Source organism: Rattus norvegicus, chromosome 4 (genome assembly GCF_036323735.1).
Source record: "Rattus norvegicus strain BN/NHsdMcwi chromosome 4, GRCr8, whole genome shotgun sequence".
NCBI lineage: Eukaryota > Metazoa > Chordata > Mammalia > Rodentia > Muridae > Rattus > Rattus norvegicus.
This window is the reverse complement of record NC_086022.1, coordinates 108,032,860-108,053,109: the sequence shown is the minus strand read 5'-3', so window position 1 is coordinate 108,053,109 and position 20,250 is coordinate 108,032,860. Positions and strand designations below refer to the sequence as shown.

Sequence of the window (20,250 nt, the reverse complement as noted above, 5' to 3'; positions counted from 1 at the left end):
TTATGGCACAGGGCAGGGGTCAACCCTGGCTTGATCCAGCCATACCTGTGAAGTATCAAACTGGTGGTCATCTCTCCCTAGCTGCCTGTCTGGGTCCCATGAAACAAGACTGGTGGTCATCTTAGACTCCTTTCTCTCCCTTGGGCACACCCATATATTCCCACTGCAGGGGTCCTCTGTCTCAGGCTCACTCCTGCTTGGCCGCTGTTAGTCCCAGGAAGGGTCTCTCTAGTCTCCATCCCCCCCCCCACCTTGGGAGCCTGTCTGAGCCTGTGCTTACTGGACTGGTGAACATCTCAGGCTAGCTTACTGTCTAGGTTCCCTGGTTGTTGTCTCAGGCTTGATTTCTTCAGGGAATGATAGGTTACTAATAGTTCATATATTCACAGGTTAGAACACAGAGTATAGACATAGCCTATCTCCTCTCTGCCACCTACTGATCCACTTTTGACACATCAGTCACACCTGCAATGCCTCTATGGGCAGGAATTTTCCTAATATTAAAGCATAAAGTTGATCTATGTTTATATAGTATCAAATCAATCTCCTAGCATAGACATGCACTTTTAAATATTTTACACATCGAAAATATTGACATGTGGTTTCTATTTTGTAGAACCAAATGCATAAAATTATTTGTTGAACGTACATCAAATGATAAAAGTAAGGAGAAAACATGTTGGTGTTTACAAAAAATGGAAAGATTAAACCCATTATTACTTGTAATATAAAGTATCACATTAGCTGAGATAAAGGCCAGTTGGTACTGGAAACAATCTCAGCTGCTCAGAATGGGGAGCAAGAAGGTTATCTTCTATTTTACAGTGACTAAAGGACTCAATTTCAATACACTAATAAGTAATTAGATCAATATATGTAAATGCAATTTTGTGAATAAAAAAACAAACCACAAAATTCACCATGATTCTCCACATTTGAGGATCTCTGAATAACTATTGGTAAGTGCAGAAAAACAATTGAATCTTATCTTTATAGACTGACATTGCTCATGAAGATGTCTATGTGGGATCTAAATTTCAGTTTTCTTCTACTACACTATGAAAAGGAAAACCCTACTTCACCCAGAATTACTATAGAATTTAGCAGTGCTAAAAATTCTTGGTAATGGTGACACAGTGCTGAGGAAATTAGCCTCTTGCTCTGTTTCACAGCCTCACCTTGGTTCCAAGACATGCTAATTTCCTGTGGTTTTGCTTCAGTAGTCTGCTAAGGTCTTTTCTTGTAGTTCCTAGCCATAAATAATTTGGAAAACATCAGTTTCAATTTTAGGCGCTTACATATGTTCATTGATATTATGTACTATAGCTTTTACTTCTCTTGAATTTGATCAGTATGAAATTAAGCAATAATAACAAGATAAACAATAATAATAATGTTACCAATATCTTGGAATATTAAGCAGAGGTATAAAGGCCTGTATTTTAAAAGACACCATTTTTTTCTATCAAAAATTGCAGTGCTAGAAGGAGTATCTGCGAGGGAAGGTTTCTGAATCTAAGTGTGGAAATTTAATAGCTGTGGAAATTTTTGTACATAACTTCTGTGAATTGGAATCAGTGACATATTTTACCCCTTAAATGGCATGTCTTTTAATTGCTCAGGAGGTAGAAGGTGTAGGAGCGGGAGGAGGAGCAGGAAGAGGAAAAGCTGGAAGAGGAAAAGAAGAAAGTAATTTTTTGAATGTATGTTTTTTTCTAAAGAAAATGTATAAATGGAAAAAAAGTCATATAAAATGATTATCAGTACAACTAATCACCAAAGTAAGTGCAAAGGATGCCAGAATGAGGCAGCCTCTTGTACAACTAGTAAGGAATAAATGAAACTGATATCAAAACAAATGCTAGTAAGGCCTTGAAGAAAAAGAACCGTGTCTTATGCCTGATGGGAAAACAGAAGAATATTTCTGAAAAATCAAAACGTATCATGCAGTCCAGAAACTTCATATCTGATCCATATTTGGAATTTAAATCAGTACCTCAGAGATCACCGCATCTTTCTTGTTAGAATTATAAACAGTGACCAAGATATAGGTATGGAGATAGTCTGACCATTGCAAGATATGTATAAAGCACATACAATCACTAATCTATAAGAAGTAAAGAAGTTGTCTCATAGTAACAATATGAATAAAAGAAGATAATGTTTTTCCTAACTAAATAAGGTAAACATGAGAAGCAGACATGCTCTCATTTTCATATGAACATAAAACAAAAATTCAAATTTATTGAAACAATTATTTTGTCTTGTACACTGAGGGTGCCATGTAACAACAAAGAACCTTTTAATTTTAGTAGGATTTATTTTTCGGATGAGTTTTTCTAATTTCTAGTTTATACAATTTTCATTAATATAATATAAATATACCAGTAAATAAAACTACATATACTAAACTGAAACATATATTGTTTTTTTTCTTAACCATAACTAATGTCATATCCTGTTGTAACATAGTTTAGAATACGAAATGGTTTTTAGATATCAGGTCTCCTTAGGAAGCGCAGGCACTACTTCATTCTGATGTCTTTCATAGATGTTACGAGTACTCACTGAGTCCTTTGTAGTGTGTTTCCATATTAGGATGCATCTTATGCTTTTACATAGATTAAAGCAGATGTTAAGAATGGTCTAGCAGAATGAACCCACACACCTATGGTCACTTGATTTTTGACAAAGGAGCCAAAGCCATCAAATGGAAAAAAGATAGCATTTTCAGCAAATGGTGCTGGTTCAACTGGAGGTCAACATGTAGAAGAATGCAGATCGACCCATGCTGATCACCCTGTACAAAGCTCAAGTGGATCATGGACCTCCACATCAAACCAGACACACTCAAACTAATAGAAGAAAAACTAGGGCAGCATCTGGAACACATGGGCACTGGAAAAATTTTCCTGAACAAAACACCAATGGCTTACGCTCTAAGATCAAGAATCGACAAATGGGATCTCATAAAACTGCAAAGCTTCTGTAAGGCAAAGGACACTGTGGTTAGGACAAAACGGCAACCAACAGATTGGGAAAAGATCTTTACCAATCCTACAACAGATAGAGGCCTTATATCCAAAATATACAAAGAACTCAAGAAGTTAGACTGCAGGGAGACAAATAACCCTATTAAAGAATGGGGTTCAGAGCTAAACAAAGAATTCACAGCTGAGGAATGCCGAATGGCTGAGAAACACCTAAAGAAATGTTCAACATCTTTAGTCATAAGGGAAATGCAAATCAAAACAACCCTGAGATTTCACCTCACACCAGTGAGAATGGCTAAGATCAAAAACTCAGGGGACAGCAAATGCTGGAGAGGATGTGGAGAAAGAGGAACACTCCTCCATTGTTGGTGGGATTGCCGACTGGTACAACCATTCTGGAAATCAGTCTGGAGGATCCTCAGAAAATTGGACATTGAACTGCCTGAGGACCCAGCTATACCTCTCTTGGGCATATACCCAAAAGATGCCCCAACATATAAAAAAGACACGTACTCCACTATGTTCATAGCAGCCTTATTTATAATAGCCAGAAGCTGGAAAGAACCCAGATGCCCTTCAACAGAGGAATGGATACAGAAAATGTGGTACATCTACACAATGGAATATTACTCAGCTATCAAAAACAAAGACTTTATGAAATTCGTAGGCAAATGGCTGGAACTGGAAAATATCATCCTGAGTGTGGTAACCCAATCACAGAAAAGCACACATGGTATGCACTCATTGATAAGTGGCTATTAGCCCAAATGCTTGAATTACCCTAGATGCCTAGAACAAATGAAACTCAAGACGGATGATCAAAATGTGAATGCTTCACTCCTTCTTTAAAAGGGGAACAAGAATACCCTTGGCAGGGAATAGAGAGGCAAAGATTAAAACAGACGCAGAAGGAACACCCATTCAGAGCCTGCCCCACATGTGGCCCATACATATACAGCCACCCAATTAGACAAGATAGATGAAGCAAAGAAGTACAGGCCGACAGGAGCCAGATGTAGATCTCTCCTGAGAGACACAGCCAGAATATGGCAAATACATAGGTGAATGCCAGCAGCAAAGCACGGAACTGAGAACGGGACCCCCGTTGAAGGAATCAGAGAAAGAAGTGGAAGAGCTTGAAGGGGTTCGAGACCCCATATGTACAACAATGCCAAGCAACCAGAGCTTCCAGGGACTAAGCCACTACCTAAAGACTATACATGGACTGACCCTGGACTCTGACCTCATAGGTAGCAATGAATATCCTAGTAAGAGCACCAGTGGAAGGGGAAGCCCTGGGTCCTGCTAAGACTGAACTAGATTGTTGGGGGGAGGACGGCAATTTGGGGAGGGTGGGGAGGGGAACACCCATAAAGAAGGAGATGGGGAGGGATTAGGGGGATGTTGGCCCGTAAACCGGCAAAGGGAATAACACTCGAAATGTAAATAAGAAATACTCAAGTTAAAAATAAAATAAAATAAAATAAAATAAGAATGGTCTAGCAGGTGAAGATCATAGAGAAAAGGTGGCATATTAATTACATCAAATTGCATATTTAAGTACATTGTACATAGTAACTCAATAACCTGTTGATAACAGCACATTTTATTTTAGCCTTCACAAAGTCAACTCTTTTATTATTGTGTTTTATGAAAGCAAATGCCAGTTCAATGAATAGCCAAACAGTTAATTAACAGTTAAACAGGAAAGACCAATGCCTATTCTCCTAAGAGTTAAGTAGCTTTGTGAATTATTTGGGCCTCTTCTGTGGTAGGTACTTCTCTTCTCCAACCACTGACTAGTTCAGTAATATATTTATAACAATGTGAAGTGTCATATATATATATATGTATATGTATATATATGTATATATATATATATACTTTTTGTTGTTCTTTGCATATAAATGCAAAGTTACATAAAGGAACATCAATTATTTCGTTGATCTCTTTACTCCACTTTCCACTATTCAGGGCTCTTATATAAATTTCTATCTCCTTCATGATACTCATTGGATTAAATTGGACATGCCCTCAGATTAAACAATATTTATAATAACTTCTCTTGTTTTCTGCACATAAATTAGACATTTCTCCAAGGAAATATATTTCTCTTTTTTGCAAAGTATTGGGGAATTGCAATGTACCTGCTATGTGTGCTCATTGCCGCTGGTGAATTGATGCCAGACCTCCTAGTGATAACAGAATGCATACTCATGTTTACTTGTATGGTACTCATATCGTACTTCTACACATAAGTATCAGTGAATGCTGATGCCTCCATCTGGCATACATGAACAAATGATTATTTCTAAACCACTCAGCTTGTTTTTCTTCAGTCTCCTGCTCCATTAGAAAATAACCCACCTCTTACCATCTGCCATTTGTTAACTTAAATGATGAGCAATGATACACATGTATTTAACTGTAAAATCACTCCAGAAAACACTATATAAGAGTTGAGTATTTATATGCAATTCTTTTCACATTTACTTTTGCAACATCCACTGGCTTCTTTTTTATTATTATTTTATTGGATATTTTTATGTATTTACATATTAAACGTTATCCCCTTAACCCTCTCTCCCATAACCCCTCCCTTTCCCCCTGCTTCTATGAAGGTGCTCCCACTCCCCTCACCCACTCGAATCTCAAAACCCTGGTATTCCCCTACACTGAGGAAATGAGCTTTCAGAGGACCAAGGGCTTCTCTTCTTATTGACGCAAGACAATGCCATGCTCTGCTACATATGTGACTGGAGCCATGGGTTTCTCCATGTGTACTCTTTGGTTCGTAGTTTAGTTCCCAGGAGCTCTGGAAGTCTGGTTGATTAATATCATTGTTCTTCCTATGGGGTTGCAAATGTCTTCAGCTCCTTCAATCCTTTCTCTAACTCCTTTATTGGGGTCCTGTGCTCAGTACAATGGTTAGCTGCAGACACCCTTGTCTGTATCAGTAAGGCTCTGGCATAGCCCTCAGGAGACATCCATATCAGTCTCCTGTCGGCAAGCAACCCTATTAGCAATAGTGACTGGGTTTGGTGGCTGCATATTGGATGGATCCCTAGGTGGGGCAGTCTCTGGTTGACCTTTCCTTCAGTCCTTGTTTGACTTCGTCCCTCTACTTCCTCCCCTGAATATTTTGTTCCCCCTTCTAAGAAAGACTGAAGCATCCACACTTTGATCTTCAATCTTCTTGAGCTTCATATGGTCTATGAATTGTTTCTTGGGTATTCTGAACTTTTGTGCTAATATTCACTTATCAGTAAGTGCACACCATGTGTGTTCTTTTGTGACTGGGTTACCTCACTCAGGATGACACTTTCCAGTTCCACACATTTGCCTAAGAATTTAAAACAATAACTACATCCAGTGGTTTCTAATGTAATTAAATCGATGAAATTTCTAACTACTTTCTCTGGTGTAGTGATTCATACATTTAAAATAATGTTATATTTTCTTTACAGTCTGCATCTTATTGTAACTCATCTGTTATTTTTAAAATGTGTATATGCTAAGGTTCATTCTTGCTGTTGGAAATTATCCTTGTTTTAAAGTTTTATAGAATATCCAGAAACATTTCTGTTGCACTAAAAATTCTAAGGTTCATATTTCCAAATTTTTTTCCTCAAAACCAATATATTGTGCAAAATATAGTCTTTCTACAGTGGTTTCATTCATATCCCAATAGGTATTATATGTGTTTCTATCTACACAAGTTTTTGGATGTGCACAAGTGTGTTTGCACATTGGAGCGTGTGCATAGAGAATGTATTTCAAAGTGAATAAAGAATCTTTTTAAATACAACACTGGATATAGGACTTGGTTCCTTAGGTTCTTGTGTTCACGTGGCAAGAACTTTATTGACTGGGGCACCCCCTGTAATGGAAATTTCTGGTTTCTTTAAGAACTCAGTTGTGTTATGTGGCATTTTTCTGTCTCCTGAGAGAGTATGCAATGTTTTGCTGAAAACAGACATTTAACAGGTCACATGATGTTTAGAAATAATATGAATGGAATAAGCCTGGGAACATTTCACTGGTCTGTGATGGTCTTTACTTTCTAGAGAGAAATGTACCAAAGCCCTTCTCATGGTATTTTTACTTGATTCTGGCTGCGTCTACTGACTTGTTCCAATTCTGTGGAGCCTTGCTATACTCCCTCTTCTCAGATATATCTGATGTTTGCTATTAAACTGGACTGCTGATATCCTGAAAACAAAAAGCAGAAGTGCCCCCAAAGAACTACTTCTAAACAGGATTACAATACCCTTTTTATATTAAAACTTCTTTTCCTTCTACTTCTGGTCAGTGGACTAGAAGGAGGGTTAAAGCACTTAAGAACCACAAATAAAGGGGCTGGGGATTTAGCTCAGTGGTAGAGCGCTTACCTAGGAAGCGCAAGGCCCTGGGTTCGGTCCCCAGCTCCAAAAAAAAAAAAAGAACCAAAAAAAAAAAAAAGAACCACAAATAAAGTAGGCTTTGCAAAAAATTGAAGCGTACACCTCTCAATTTCCAAATACATGTTTTGTTCATCTCTTATTCTCTTTTGCTAGATGTTCTTTGAACATATCCATGTTGTATATTTTGAAAAATGGTTACTGTCATTTCAAATATTTCTTCTATTTTATTATCAGTTTCCTATCTAATTCAGTGGCACTGCTAATATTCCACTTTAATTTAAATTACATTAAACCCTTGAATGGTTTGTTATATCAACTTCCCTCTTCATTTTATCATGTAAATCAATGCACATATACAGACAACAAGGACACACACACACACACACACACACACACACACCTGATTTTGTATCAAGTTATTCTGTTTTCTCTGAACCCATATATTTTCTCTTTAAACCATCTCTCTATTGTAGGTCTTTAACTTAATATTATGATAATACCTGTGGTGTGGAGGTAAGGCATGGATAAGAATACTATAGCTTAGAAGTCAAACGAAAGGAAAGGCCATCTAGAGACTGCCCCCCCCCCCCCGGGAATCCAGTCCATACACAGGCAGCAAATCCAGATAATATTGCTGATGCCTAGAAGTGCATGCTGACAGGAGTCTAATACAGCTGTCTTCTGAGAGGCTCTGCCAGAGCCTGACAAATACAGAGGCAGACTCGCCCCCAACCATTGAACTGAGAACAGTGTCCCCATTGGAGGAGTTAGAGAAAGGCCTGAAGGAGCTGACGTGGTGTGCAACCCCATAAGAACAATACCAACCAACCAGAGCTCTCTGGGACTAAACCACCATCCAAAGAGTGCTCATGGACAGACTCATGGCTCCAGCTGCATATGTGGCAGAGGATGGCCTTTTTGGGGCACCAATGGGATAAGCCCTTGGTGCTTCCAAAGCTTGAAAACCCCATTGTAGGGGAATATCAGGGCGGAGAGATGGGAAGGGGTAGGTGGATGGGTGGGGGAACTCTCCTAGAAGCAGTGGAAGGGGGATGGAATGAGGGTTTATGGACAAGAAACCGAGAAAGGGGATAACATTTAAAATGTAAATAAATAAAAAAACTATCAAATACAAAAAAACAGAATTAAGAAAAAAGACAATACGGAAATCTTACTTGTAGAGCATTTATGTCACTGTCTCTCAGTCTTTGCAAGGGGTTTATATTTAGGTATGTTAAAGAGTAAAAAACAAAGAAGATGAATTGAACCCTAAATCTAACCCTAACCCTCAAAGCCTAACCCTAACTAAAACCCTAACCTTAAACTTAAGCCTCTAAACGTAATCTTCTAACCCTAACCCTAAACCTAGCCTTAAGCCATATTAGTTAAGTCCTTCCTCACTAAGGCCTTTCATCAAATGAGGGCTCTATGCTACTCTGTACTTTTCAGGAACCACAATCATAAGTCATATAAAATTTTTCTTTCTATATTATGCAGTGTCGAATTTTTGTTTTGCTTTATTTAAATTTTTCAAAAGATCCCAAAATTAACTGACATATGTATCCATGATAGGTTGGATTTAGCGTATAAATCCCAGAAACAGGTGGATTTAAAGGCTGCAGCCACTCTTAGCGTATCAGTCTACTTCTAGTATTGAATCAACATTTCAACTTGAACATTCCTGGCACTGAAGAGTTCCACAGTTTCTGCTCAATTTAGAGAAATGCTCACTGTGATTTTTTTCACTTGAATGCTTGTTTACATAGGATGAAGTCACATCCCACAAATGGCATAAGTTGTCAAGTCAAGAAGTGAAAATAGCAGCTAACATATGTGACTTATCTAACATCACAGTTTGCCTGCAAAGTATACAGGGCACAGGCTGTTTGCCCTGGGTCTTGTTTGTGTGACTGGTAGATGAGGATTGATTTTGTTGTTATTTTGCAAGAGAGCATCACACTTTATAATACCAACCTGTGAAGAGATCACAACTTAAAATCCATGTGTAATTTTCTACTAAACATGTACCACTCATGTGCTATATGAAAATCATAACTTGAGGTATGCTAAGTTGTAACTCCATGTACCTGTTATTATTGCAGATTTAGGTAGTGTGTTCCTATGTCACATTGATCCTCTTGAACGTTCTGATCCATCACAGTCATTAACATTCAATATATTTCACATTTTTCTTAATATTAAAAGGGATTGATAGCTTTAGAGTTCAGATTATCTGACTTGAAACGAGTCTACATATTTACTATTTCCTGCTGAAACAGCATTTATGAAAATATGAGGTCCTTCCTGACAGAAACACTAAGCCTCACTATCCACCCAGTGTTCTATATGCTGCTTTCCTTCACATAGTGTCTGGGGTATGAGAAACTGATTTAAAATACCTGAGACAGTCTGTCCATATTAACCACAGTTCCTTTTAGATAATGGCTGTGAAACTTTGTTTCATATCCCTTTTGCCCTTGAAATTCTTCTTTCATTTTCAGTGTGATTGCTCTGCCTTTATGTCCTCTCAAGAATGAAGCATTTCTTTTCCCCCATATTTTGGTAAGACTTGAATTTCCTATTCTCTTCTGGCAAGAATCCTCATATCTTACCTCATCCTAATTACAGTCTATTTGCCTGGAATGATTTACCTACTATTTGTTTACAATAATGATGTATAAAACAGAATTTCACTATATGATTGTTGAATAAGTGCTTAACAAAACATTTTCAAAGAAATAACGATTGTCATATAATGTATAAAACCAGCTTTGCTCAAATGAAATTTGTCTCACGAGCACATTTGTATGTCCTTGCTACCTTGTGTCCACTTTTCCTTCAGGGTAATCAGTTCCTTTGTATATTATCCTTGGCTGGAGAGAAGGAAGCTCAACCCAGCACGGGATCATGCAGTGCAGGACCTTATTCAGCAATGATTGAAGAGGCAAATAAAATATTGGGAAACAGCTTTGGGAAACTGGTTAAGTTTATGTAGACAATGAGAATTTATGCCTATGGGGAGATAAGCAGGGTCTCTCGGGCAGGGTTTGTGTGGCTATGTACAATTGGCCAGGACAGGGATGTTGAAAGAGGCTTCATCTGCGTAGGCAGGGGCTTTACGTTAGGCAATTGAGTGAGACCTTATGAGGTCAAACAAAAGAGTGAAGCTTGATAACTGTTAGGGTAATAAATTTCTGCTATGGTTAATAGTGAGAGGAGTCAGCATTATGGTGCCAGCTTGGGAGAGGTGATTGATTCAAGTCCTGTGTTTTTCATATTTGAGGTATTAGAATCCAGGGTTGAAGCTTCCGTGACTCTTCTTCCATAACCCCGGGCCACTACTGTCCCACAAGTGTCCTTCCATAAACACTGGGACATTTTTGTTTTAAACCTACTTTGTTACAAGACAATGACTGTCAAGTCATCGGCTCTTCAAGTCATATCACAGTACACAGGCATTTCAAAGGACTCAGGCTGATTATCACCGTAAAGAAAGGTTCTACATTCTGCTGCCTGGGAATGCTGCTTCCACACCGTTCTTCCATTCACACCTGGGTATATGATGGGCAGAGCAGGCCCTGGTCCCAACACTATGGCAGAGATAGTAAGGGGAATTACACCCTGGCTCTAAAGGCTGTTCTAAAGAGAAATTCTCCTTTGCTCATTTTAAAATGCAGGTAAGAAAAGACACATCACAGCTTATTACCTTACAAAACACAGGCATCAAATAGTCACCAAAAGCAATATAAATTTTAAATGGGAAAATAAAAATGTGGAGAGAAGACTGTGTGGCTTTTTGTAATATTAGTAAATCAAATGAATGATTTCCTCAAGCAATTATTTCTGTATCAAAGGCAAATAAATATAAACACCTATATTAAAAATGCACCACACCTGGCTCTCAGATGAGCTGCTGTTGCTTGTTTCAATGACAGGGGAATGCTGAAATAGGCAGCTCTTTATTTTCTAAGAAGGGGGATGTTTGGAGTGTTACATGTGTATTATGTACGAGGTAATGATAGTTTCTGATTTAAAAGGAGACCTTGGTTGCTCCTAGCACTCAGAAAACTTCTGTACCATTTTTTAGGTTACCTTAGGTACTGAAAAATCTACAATGATACTGACATTCTGTTTGCCTGTAGGTGTGATTATTCATAATTGTAAACTCCATTTAAAGTAAAGAGACCCAAATTTACATATACGAAATCTAATCCTACCACAGTAAATAGAAACCTTTGTTTTCAGGATATGTTGATTTTGTTTTCAGTTAAAAAGCTACTGAAATTGGTTCCATAAGAAAATAGAAGGGTTTTGCATTGTGGGTCTGAGTACTAGGACCTGTCCTGCTTATCTCACCAGTAAGAACTGCAACCTTTGTCACTGTTCCTGACCCATCATTCCTCACACAGTGAACTCTACTATAGACTGCATTTCCTCTACAAATCCATCGTATGCATGTTTAGCATTTCAGGTCACAGTTCCCTGTTTCTGTCAACTGCCTGCTTTGTTCCTTCTGTGGATAGATAGTCTTTTATATCAGTTTCCATGAGGTCCTTCTGAACATTATTGCCTCGAGGCCAAATGGCATAGTCAAGACTGTGTTAGAATGATACAAGGTATTCTTACCTGTCCTACCATGACATAAGAGTTTTGAAATTCTCATCCTCAATGTTCTTTAGAGTCAAAGCGAAAAGGTCATTTCTATGTCATTTTAAAGACGGCAAACTTAAAGAGTCCTTTGTTATTGTATCTTTTTAGACATTATTCTAAAGTTGGTTTTTATCTTCATTCAACTTATATTTTAAAGTGTTTGTATACGTTCCTCTGTCATGGACACAGATCTGCATGGGTGTAGAGGCAAGAAGATAATGTCATTCACTTTTTTCCCCATTTTTTGAGACAAGTACATACCAATCTACAACTTGCCAATTAAACTAAGCTGGCTGTCCTATAAGTCTCCACCTCCCCAGGTCTAGAATCTGAATTGTGCACTGCTGTGGTGGACTATTTATACAAGTGTTCTTGTGTTCATATTCAGGTCTTCATAAGCCCTCTTTTCTTCTAAGCTTTCAGTTTATTTTGATAACTTGAATCTAAAAACAAGAGTTTGAGTAAAGATGAAAGGAATGGTTTTTAAACATTTTTTTCAACACTAAAGTTTATTTCTATTTTTAGCTAAAGTAGTTGGGAATAAATTAGCAAATTGATTTTGTAAACTCCTTCATAAGATTTAAGGGTTAATATTGTTCTTTGACTTCTGAGCTTCAGTGCTTTTTCCAAATCCAGAATTGCTCCATGTCTGTGAAAGTGAGTGCTTTTGTCTTTGGAAATGATTTTGTATATGGAAGCCTCATCAGGTCTCATGAACAAAAACCTAATAGCCCTTTGATATCATTGTCACAGTAGGGATATGGAGAAATAATGGAACAAGTGAAATTAACTGATGGCTCATTAGACAACAAATATCTGGGAAAAGCATTTACAACACTGTATAGATAGGGAAGTAAAAACTATCGTTAGTGAAATCTTAAAGTCTGCCTTATAACAAACATAAAATCCAGATGATGCTCCAAGCAAACAAAAGAGCAGTTCCTTATGTTTCTATCAACGTCAGGTTGTAAGTGCTTAAGCATAACCAGCTAATGATGCACACAATAGAGAACATAAGCTTTCTTCTGCAAATAAGTCACACTGTCAATTGTCAGTTTCCCATGTGCTGAGTATAGATTTTATCTTACTCAGACACAGTGAGACCCAACCCAGCTGAAGAATGGCATTAATAATACTCATTACTCACAGTTACCAAAGAAGAAGACACGAGAGAACAGGGTGATCATGGTGAAGGAAGAGAAGAAGGGGAGAGGAGACAAATGCTTCTGAAGTGCTTGATGAAAGGAACAGCGTAGCAGGGTAATCAGGTACTAGAAACACTGGCAAAGGAGCTTTGGGCGGGTTCAAACCTCTGGGTATTACAGATTGTACTTCTGAGATTTTAAATAATGCCGAAGCCCCACTGTGATCGATCGATAAACATATTCCACAGTGGGACTAACAAGCCAACAGTTTTTCCAAGAACTGAGAACTAATTATTTATTTGCCTTGCCATTTCAATTTCTATTTTTTGCATTTTTTATTAACTATACCTTGGAATGAAGAAATAGTTAAGAACACTTGATCCATAATCACAAGGACTGAGATTGGCCCAGCTCAGAAGATACCCTGTGCCTTCTTTAGGCCTGTTTACACATGCACAAGCATGCATAAGTATACATATTTGTTCATATCCTCTTATAAATACTTATAAATTAATCTATAAATACATAAACATTTATAACATATGGAATTTGTTAATTACATTCTCCTTTGAAAGGTGGGATTTCTATTACTCTTAAATAGAAGAGAGTTTTGTTCCGTGTGGAGGTGTGTTTTCCTTATATGCTATACTCAATTGTATCAAACAACTTACTTCTTCGTGAGGGGTAACTTTCCTATGCTCCAGAAAAGTCATATATTTAGTGGACTAAAATATCCATCTTTATCAAATCCAACAACATTCTTAAATTCTTAACAGTTATTAATTAACTTAAAACAAAAATGAGGAATTCTTTTTGACTAAAATGAATGTGTAACCAACTGAGTAGACGGAGACTTATACCAAAGTCTTTGTCCTGTCTGTCTTGTAACTAAATGATCAGAAGTTGGTAAACTTATAAATTATTTGTAAAGAACTCTGAAAAGTCTATTACAAAGGAGTTGGGGAATTAGCTAACATGTATTATTTCTGGGGTTTATGGGCATTCTTGTCTTTGTGGAGCATTTTAATCTTCCCTCCATTGAATTGAGGGTGCTAAACGGAGATGTCCTCCTATAACACTCTAGGATGCATGACTTTGAATCATATCACTTTCATTTCCCTTACTGTCCAGTCCTGTGCAATGAAAACTTTAAACCTATATTGACTGTGACACTTGGGTCACTTTCATTTAAGTCTTGGAATTTTACACTGGAAAGTCTCTGTGGTGGCTTGAATAAAAATGGCCCCCATAAGATCATATTCGAATGGCTATGTTGAAGTACGTGTGTCACTGGAGTGAACCTTTGGTTTTCTAATGCCAAATCCAGACCCAGCATATCTCTCTCTCTCTCTCTCTCTCTCTCTCTCTCTCTCTCTCTCTCTCTCTCTCTCCCTGTTGCCTACCAGTATAGGTATAGAACTCTCAGCTACCTCTCCAGTGCCATGTCTACCAGTATACCACCACACTTTCTGCCATAACAATAATGAACTATACCCCAGAACTGTAATGGTTTGAATGTGCTTGGCCCAGGGGGTAGCATTATTTGGATATATGACCTTGTTAGAATAAGTGTGTCACTGTGGCTGTGGGTTTTAAGACCCTCATCCTTGGTGCTTGGAAGCTAGTATTCTGCTAGCAGCCTTCAGATGAAGATGTAGAACTCTCAGTTCCTCTTGCATTATGCATGCCTGGATGTTACCATGGTCCCACATTGATAATAATGAACTGAAACTCTGAACCTGTAATCCAGCACCAACTAAATGTTATTTTTATAAGACTTGCTTTGGTCATAGTGTCTGTTCACAGCAATAAAACTCTAACTGAGAGCCCTAATTAAAAGTTTTACTTATTAAGAGTTGTTATGTTTATGATGATCATGGTGTCTCTTCACAGCAATAGAAGACATTCTAATACAACAAATAAAAAAAATCAAAAGGTAAGATGGGTATTTAAGAAACCCTTTGAGCTTTATTTCCCATGATCATGTTGTTCTCAAGAAAAGTTTAATATAACATATGAGAATTTTTTCTAATTTCACCACAGATAAACAAAATCCATGTTACTTGAAAATACATGTAACACCAATGAAAACAATTACAACAAAGTCACAATTACAGGTGAACAGTTGGGTGCATTCTGGCTTGTTTTATTGTTTTCTTCTAAAAGATATTTAAGTAATAAATAGGAAATCAATAATGCTTTCTTTTTAATTTGTGAAGTTTGCTATGACTAAAAAGATGTAGCACTCATACATTGTTGGTAACCAACAGTTCTCTAATTGGAGACCCTTTCAACAACAGGGAAAGCATGGCTATTACACAGCAAACCTAGCTATCTACTTGGTAATGAAGTCATGGTTATTGAAAGAAAATCAACAAGTGCTCAGTATAATATTTAACAATCAAATAAGCATTTTCCTTACACACACAGGTAAGTGTAGACATTGTCTCTTATCAAAAACAAAACAAAACAAAAAAATCTTCGCTTTGCACCAGAGGGAGATTACTACTAAAAACTACAACCAATCAATATGCAGAGTTGCACAATTAAGTCACAATAGATACACCTCCTACCTAAGGCTCAGAGAATCTTTTGGGATTGGAGGACATAAAAATTGTAAGATCCAGAGGACCAGGAAGTTTGTGGTAAAATTGTCCCCCAGTAGTATGAGAAGCTACACATTAAGTCTCACAAAAATGTATATATTTACACGCATAAAATCAGGAGCCTGGTATAGCTGTCCCCTGGGAGACTCTGTCAAGGCCTGACCAATACAGATGCGGATCTAAACAGCCAAACATCTAATTGAGCATGGGGATCACAAAGGAGAAGTTAGGACAAGGAACGGTCTAACTGAAAGGGTTTGTATTTGTAGCCCCATAGAAAGAACAACAATATCAACCAACCAGGCCCTCCCAAAGTTCCCAGGGACTAAACCACCAACCAAAATGTACACATGGGGATGCCCATGGCTCTAGCCGCATATGTGGCAGAAGCTTGCCTTAGCAGGCATCACTGGGAGGGGAATCCCCTCGGTCCTGTGGAGGCTTGATGGTACATGGTAGAGGAATGCCAGGGTGGTGAGGCAGGAGTGGTTGGGTGGGTGAGGAAGCACCCTCATAGAGGCAGGAGGAGGGGAGAGGGGATACGGGGCTTTTGGTGGAGAAACTGGGAAAAGAGATAACATTTGAAACAAAAATGAAAAAATAACTAATAAAAAATGAAAAATTCTACTGTATGGTAGTTATACATGAGCTGCACAAGGATGACACCAATACACATGCTCAAGAGGATAGGAGAAAGTACACAAGGCCTTAGCTCTACATAAAGAGCTATAGGCAACTAAGGAATGCTGAAAAAAAGTAAAAATGTCTTTCCCAGGGAAGAGCACTCAACTGTTTATTCAAATCATGGTCAGCCCTGATCACATACATAAACACTGTATAGACTGAGTAGGTTGTATGTAGGAATATATATGTATATATGTATATGTATATATATATATATATATATTTGCATGTAATAACAAAGAAGCCATGGATTCAAATTAATTTTAATAAAGAAGGCATAAATTTAAACAATAGTAAGGGGCATATATAGGTTTTGAAAGGAAAAAGGAAATGAAGAAAATGAAGAAATGATATTATTACAGTGTAATTTCAAAAATAAAAGAAAACAACTGAAAAGGAACCGAAAAAAACTCCACAATGTTCAAAGCATATATTCCAATAGGTTCAGTAACTAAAAAAGTGATTGAACTAGAATATGATGTACTAGAGTATTTTAGTAAAAATAATTCTTATAATATATCCATGTCTAAATCCATAGTGTTCTATTTCTAATGCTAAAGGTAAGATAAGGTTAATCAACTAACTTGATAATTTTTATCAAAAAAAAAGGAAAGTTTTGATTTGGTTTTCCAACATGTTACCACATTAGCTTGATTATTTTGGTTTATGTTAGTATTTTCATGAGCACTGCAGATTAAATTGCTACCCACAGGTTTGGTATTGCTTCCCTAATATTCCATATAACTGGATTCAAGGACTTTTAGAGACAATGAGGCCTATCAGAAGAAGAGAAGACTGTTTCATCCTTGAAACCAAACACCTGAAAAATCAACCTAATAGAAAGAGACATGTATTTTGGCTCATGGCTTTAAGACATGCAACTTCTCCTGGCAAAGGAAGTACAGCTTAGTAAATCTGTGGTAGCTTGAGAGTGGTCCTGAGACCACTGCAGACTAGGAAGCAAAAAAGAAAGAAAGAAATTGAACCAAACTCAGGACTGTACTATAACTTTAAAGAGTCATGCAAAGAAACTCCATATTAGTCACGTCCTTACTCTTTAAAGTCCTCAGAACTTCCATTGAAGACCAGCATGAGAAGGACAGAAAGTATGAGGCATATCACAGTTTTGTCATAAGTACCCACTAACCTGTGGTTATATGAATCCCCCACTACTCTACCTCACTCTTCATTTCTGCCAAAACATGTGAAGACAGATCGGAACAGCCTCATTGTAAAGTACAAACAAGCTCCTTAATATACCCAAATCATTCTGTAACTCTCAGTTCATCCACCAAAGAATAAATGTATCATGTGTTATTTTGTGAAAGCCACAAGTTATTTTATTATATTAAAATGTGAACTGCCTAATGTGTCATTCTCAATCAAGCTTCATGAAATAACTAAAATTTTCTTAAGCTGTGAAATTCTTAGGCTGGCATCCTCTGTCAAATCATCATCTCCAGAAATACATATATATATGGCACACTCAACTCTGAAAATTGTCATTAAAGCATTTTACCCTAGGGATTAACAACTCTAAGACTATAAGCAAAGGAAACCATTATCTAATATTTTTAAAATGGGCCACATGTAGAATGCTTGCCTTTAGTTTCCACTGTTCATAAGAACTTTTGTGGTCAGTGAAGAAAAACAGATTCATTTTTATGTTGTGGAAATTTTCATCTAGTATGTGATAGGTCAGCATGATATAGGGAGTTGTTTTGGGAAACTATTTGATGGATCCTTCTCAGGGGTAGTCACTAGCCTTAAAGAACTGCCATAAATGCAAATGTAGAAATAAATTCCCTCTCTTAGATGAGCTGGTTCATTTTTAGGAAGCTTTCAGGGTAAGCATATTTGCTCCTGTGGAGAAAAACAGTGAACAACAGGGTTGATAGACCCTTGCTGGTCTGGTTTCCTTTCTGTTGCCGCTAAGACCAAAAGCAAACAAGAAGTTTCATCTTTCCCTTCCAGGGTCTGAACTCAACATCACAGAAAGTTAGGGCAAGAACTCAAGGCAGGAACTGAAGCAGAAACCATACAAGGGATGCCTAGTTTAAAGTTTTAGAAATAAATAAATGTGCTACTTCAATGTTTATTGAAATGTGCTTCCAGAATTTTATGCTCAATTTATGAAGTCAGTTTATGGATAATAATATCTATTTCTGTGATTCTTTAAACAATAACAGCAATAAGCATGTGTGTCATTCCCCCTAAAGACCTAAAAGATCTTTATCTGATTTGTCTTCTCAAGGACATGGAAAGAAAATCATTTACATTCTACATTATTCATATTGATGGTGTCCTTTTTTGTTTCTTTGTTTCATAAGGTGCCATTTATTAACTGTTGATTTTAGTGCCTATGTTTCTGGCATTAACTTCTGGAAGTAGTGTCCTGTACCAAGGTATTCAAGGCTATTCTGTGTAGGCATATTAGGGAGGAGGGGTACTTTATTCAAATCTTATACCTATGACCCTTCCACCACTTACTCCACTACAATCCCTTTCAACCATCTAATATGAAGTAGGAGATAAAGAAGTTTAGAGAGGGAAAGGGTGCATAGACCACTTTAGACTACTTTCTCCTGAATAGAGATTTTGTGTTTCTTGGACCAAGTCCAACTCTACAGTTAGGATATCTCCAAGCAACAATCAAGTAAAACAACAAATCAGCAATAGAGCAGGAAACAGAAGCAGCAGGGACCAGCAGCAGGGGCAGTAGCAGCAAGGGCATCAGCTTCCACAGATTCTCTCATGGCCCTTTCATTTGTACCTAGTCAAGGGTTCCCAGAACCCCAAACATCTGCAGCTGGCAAAATTCATGTCCCTCCTAGAACATGAGATAATCACAGTTAGGGGCTATGGACAATCTGAAACATCCCCACAGTTAGGGGCTATGGACAATCTGAAACATCCCCATATCCTACATCTGGGATTAAACCAAAAACATATTCACATAACATAACAGAGCTTTTTAAGAAACCAAAATTCTCACTACAATTCCCTACTTTGTCTTTTATAAGGTTCAGTGTATCTGGCTTTATGTTGCGGTCCTTGATCTACTTAGACTAGAGATTTGTGCAAGATGAACAATAGTGATCTATTTGCATTCTTCTATGTACAAATATTCAATTTGACAAGGACTATTTGTGGAAGATGCTTTCTTTTTCCCCATTGTGTTTTACCGGCTTCTTTGTCAAAACATAGGTGTCTGTAGGTATGGGCATTTGTATCTGGCTCTTCAATGAGACTCCATTGACAAATGTGTCTGTTTTTATGCCATTGCCATGCTGGTTTTATTTCTACCCCTCTGTAGTACAATTTGAGATCAGGGATGGTGATACTTCCATAATTTCTTTTAATATACCGGATTTTTTTTGGTTTTCCCTACAAAGTTGAGTATTCTAAAGTTTGTAGAGAATTGTGTTGCAATTTTGTTGGGGATTTCTTTGAACTTGGAGACTGATTTTGATAAGACGAGCCTTTTTCCTAATTTTAATTTCACTGATCCATGAGCATGGGGGACAAAGCAAACAAACAAACAAACACACAAAAAAATGCCAAAGATATAGAGCAGCATATGCCCTTCATGAGATGCAATGGGAGTGTGCGAAGAAGCTAAGTGTTTACTAATTAGCTTAATTTACTGGTAAAATGAAGCTAAATGTTCTAGGAAGTTCTTCAAAATTCTGTGAAGAACAATGGCTTTGGTGATTTAAGCAGGGTACCATAACTCATGAGGAATAATTTATTGGAGAGTTTCTCAGTT

General features: G+C 37.4%; 1 non-coding gene across 1 annotated transcript; it reads right to left on the bottom strand.

Moving 5' to 3' along the window:
- Nucleotides 1-355: 355 nt before the first annotated feature.
- LOC120102663 (small nucleolar RNA SNORA17) lies at nt 356-487 on the bottom strand. Its single transcript, XR_005504284.1, has one exon. It is a non-coding gene; the product is annotated as a small nucleolar RNA SNORA17 (small nucleolar RNA).
- Between the last annotated feature and the right edge of the window lie 19,763 nt (nt 488-20,250).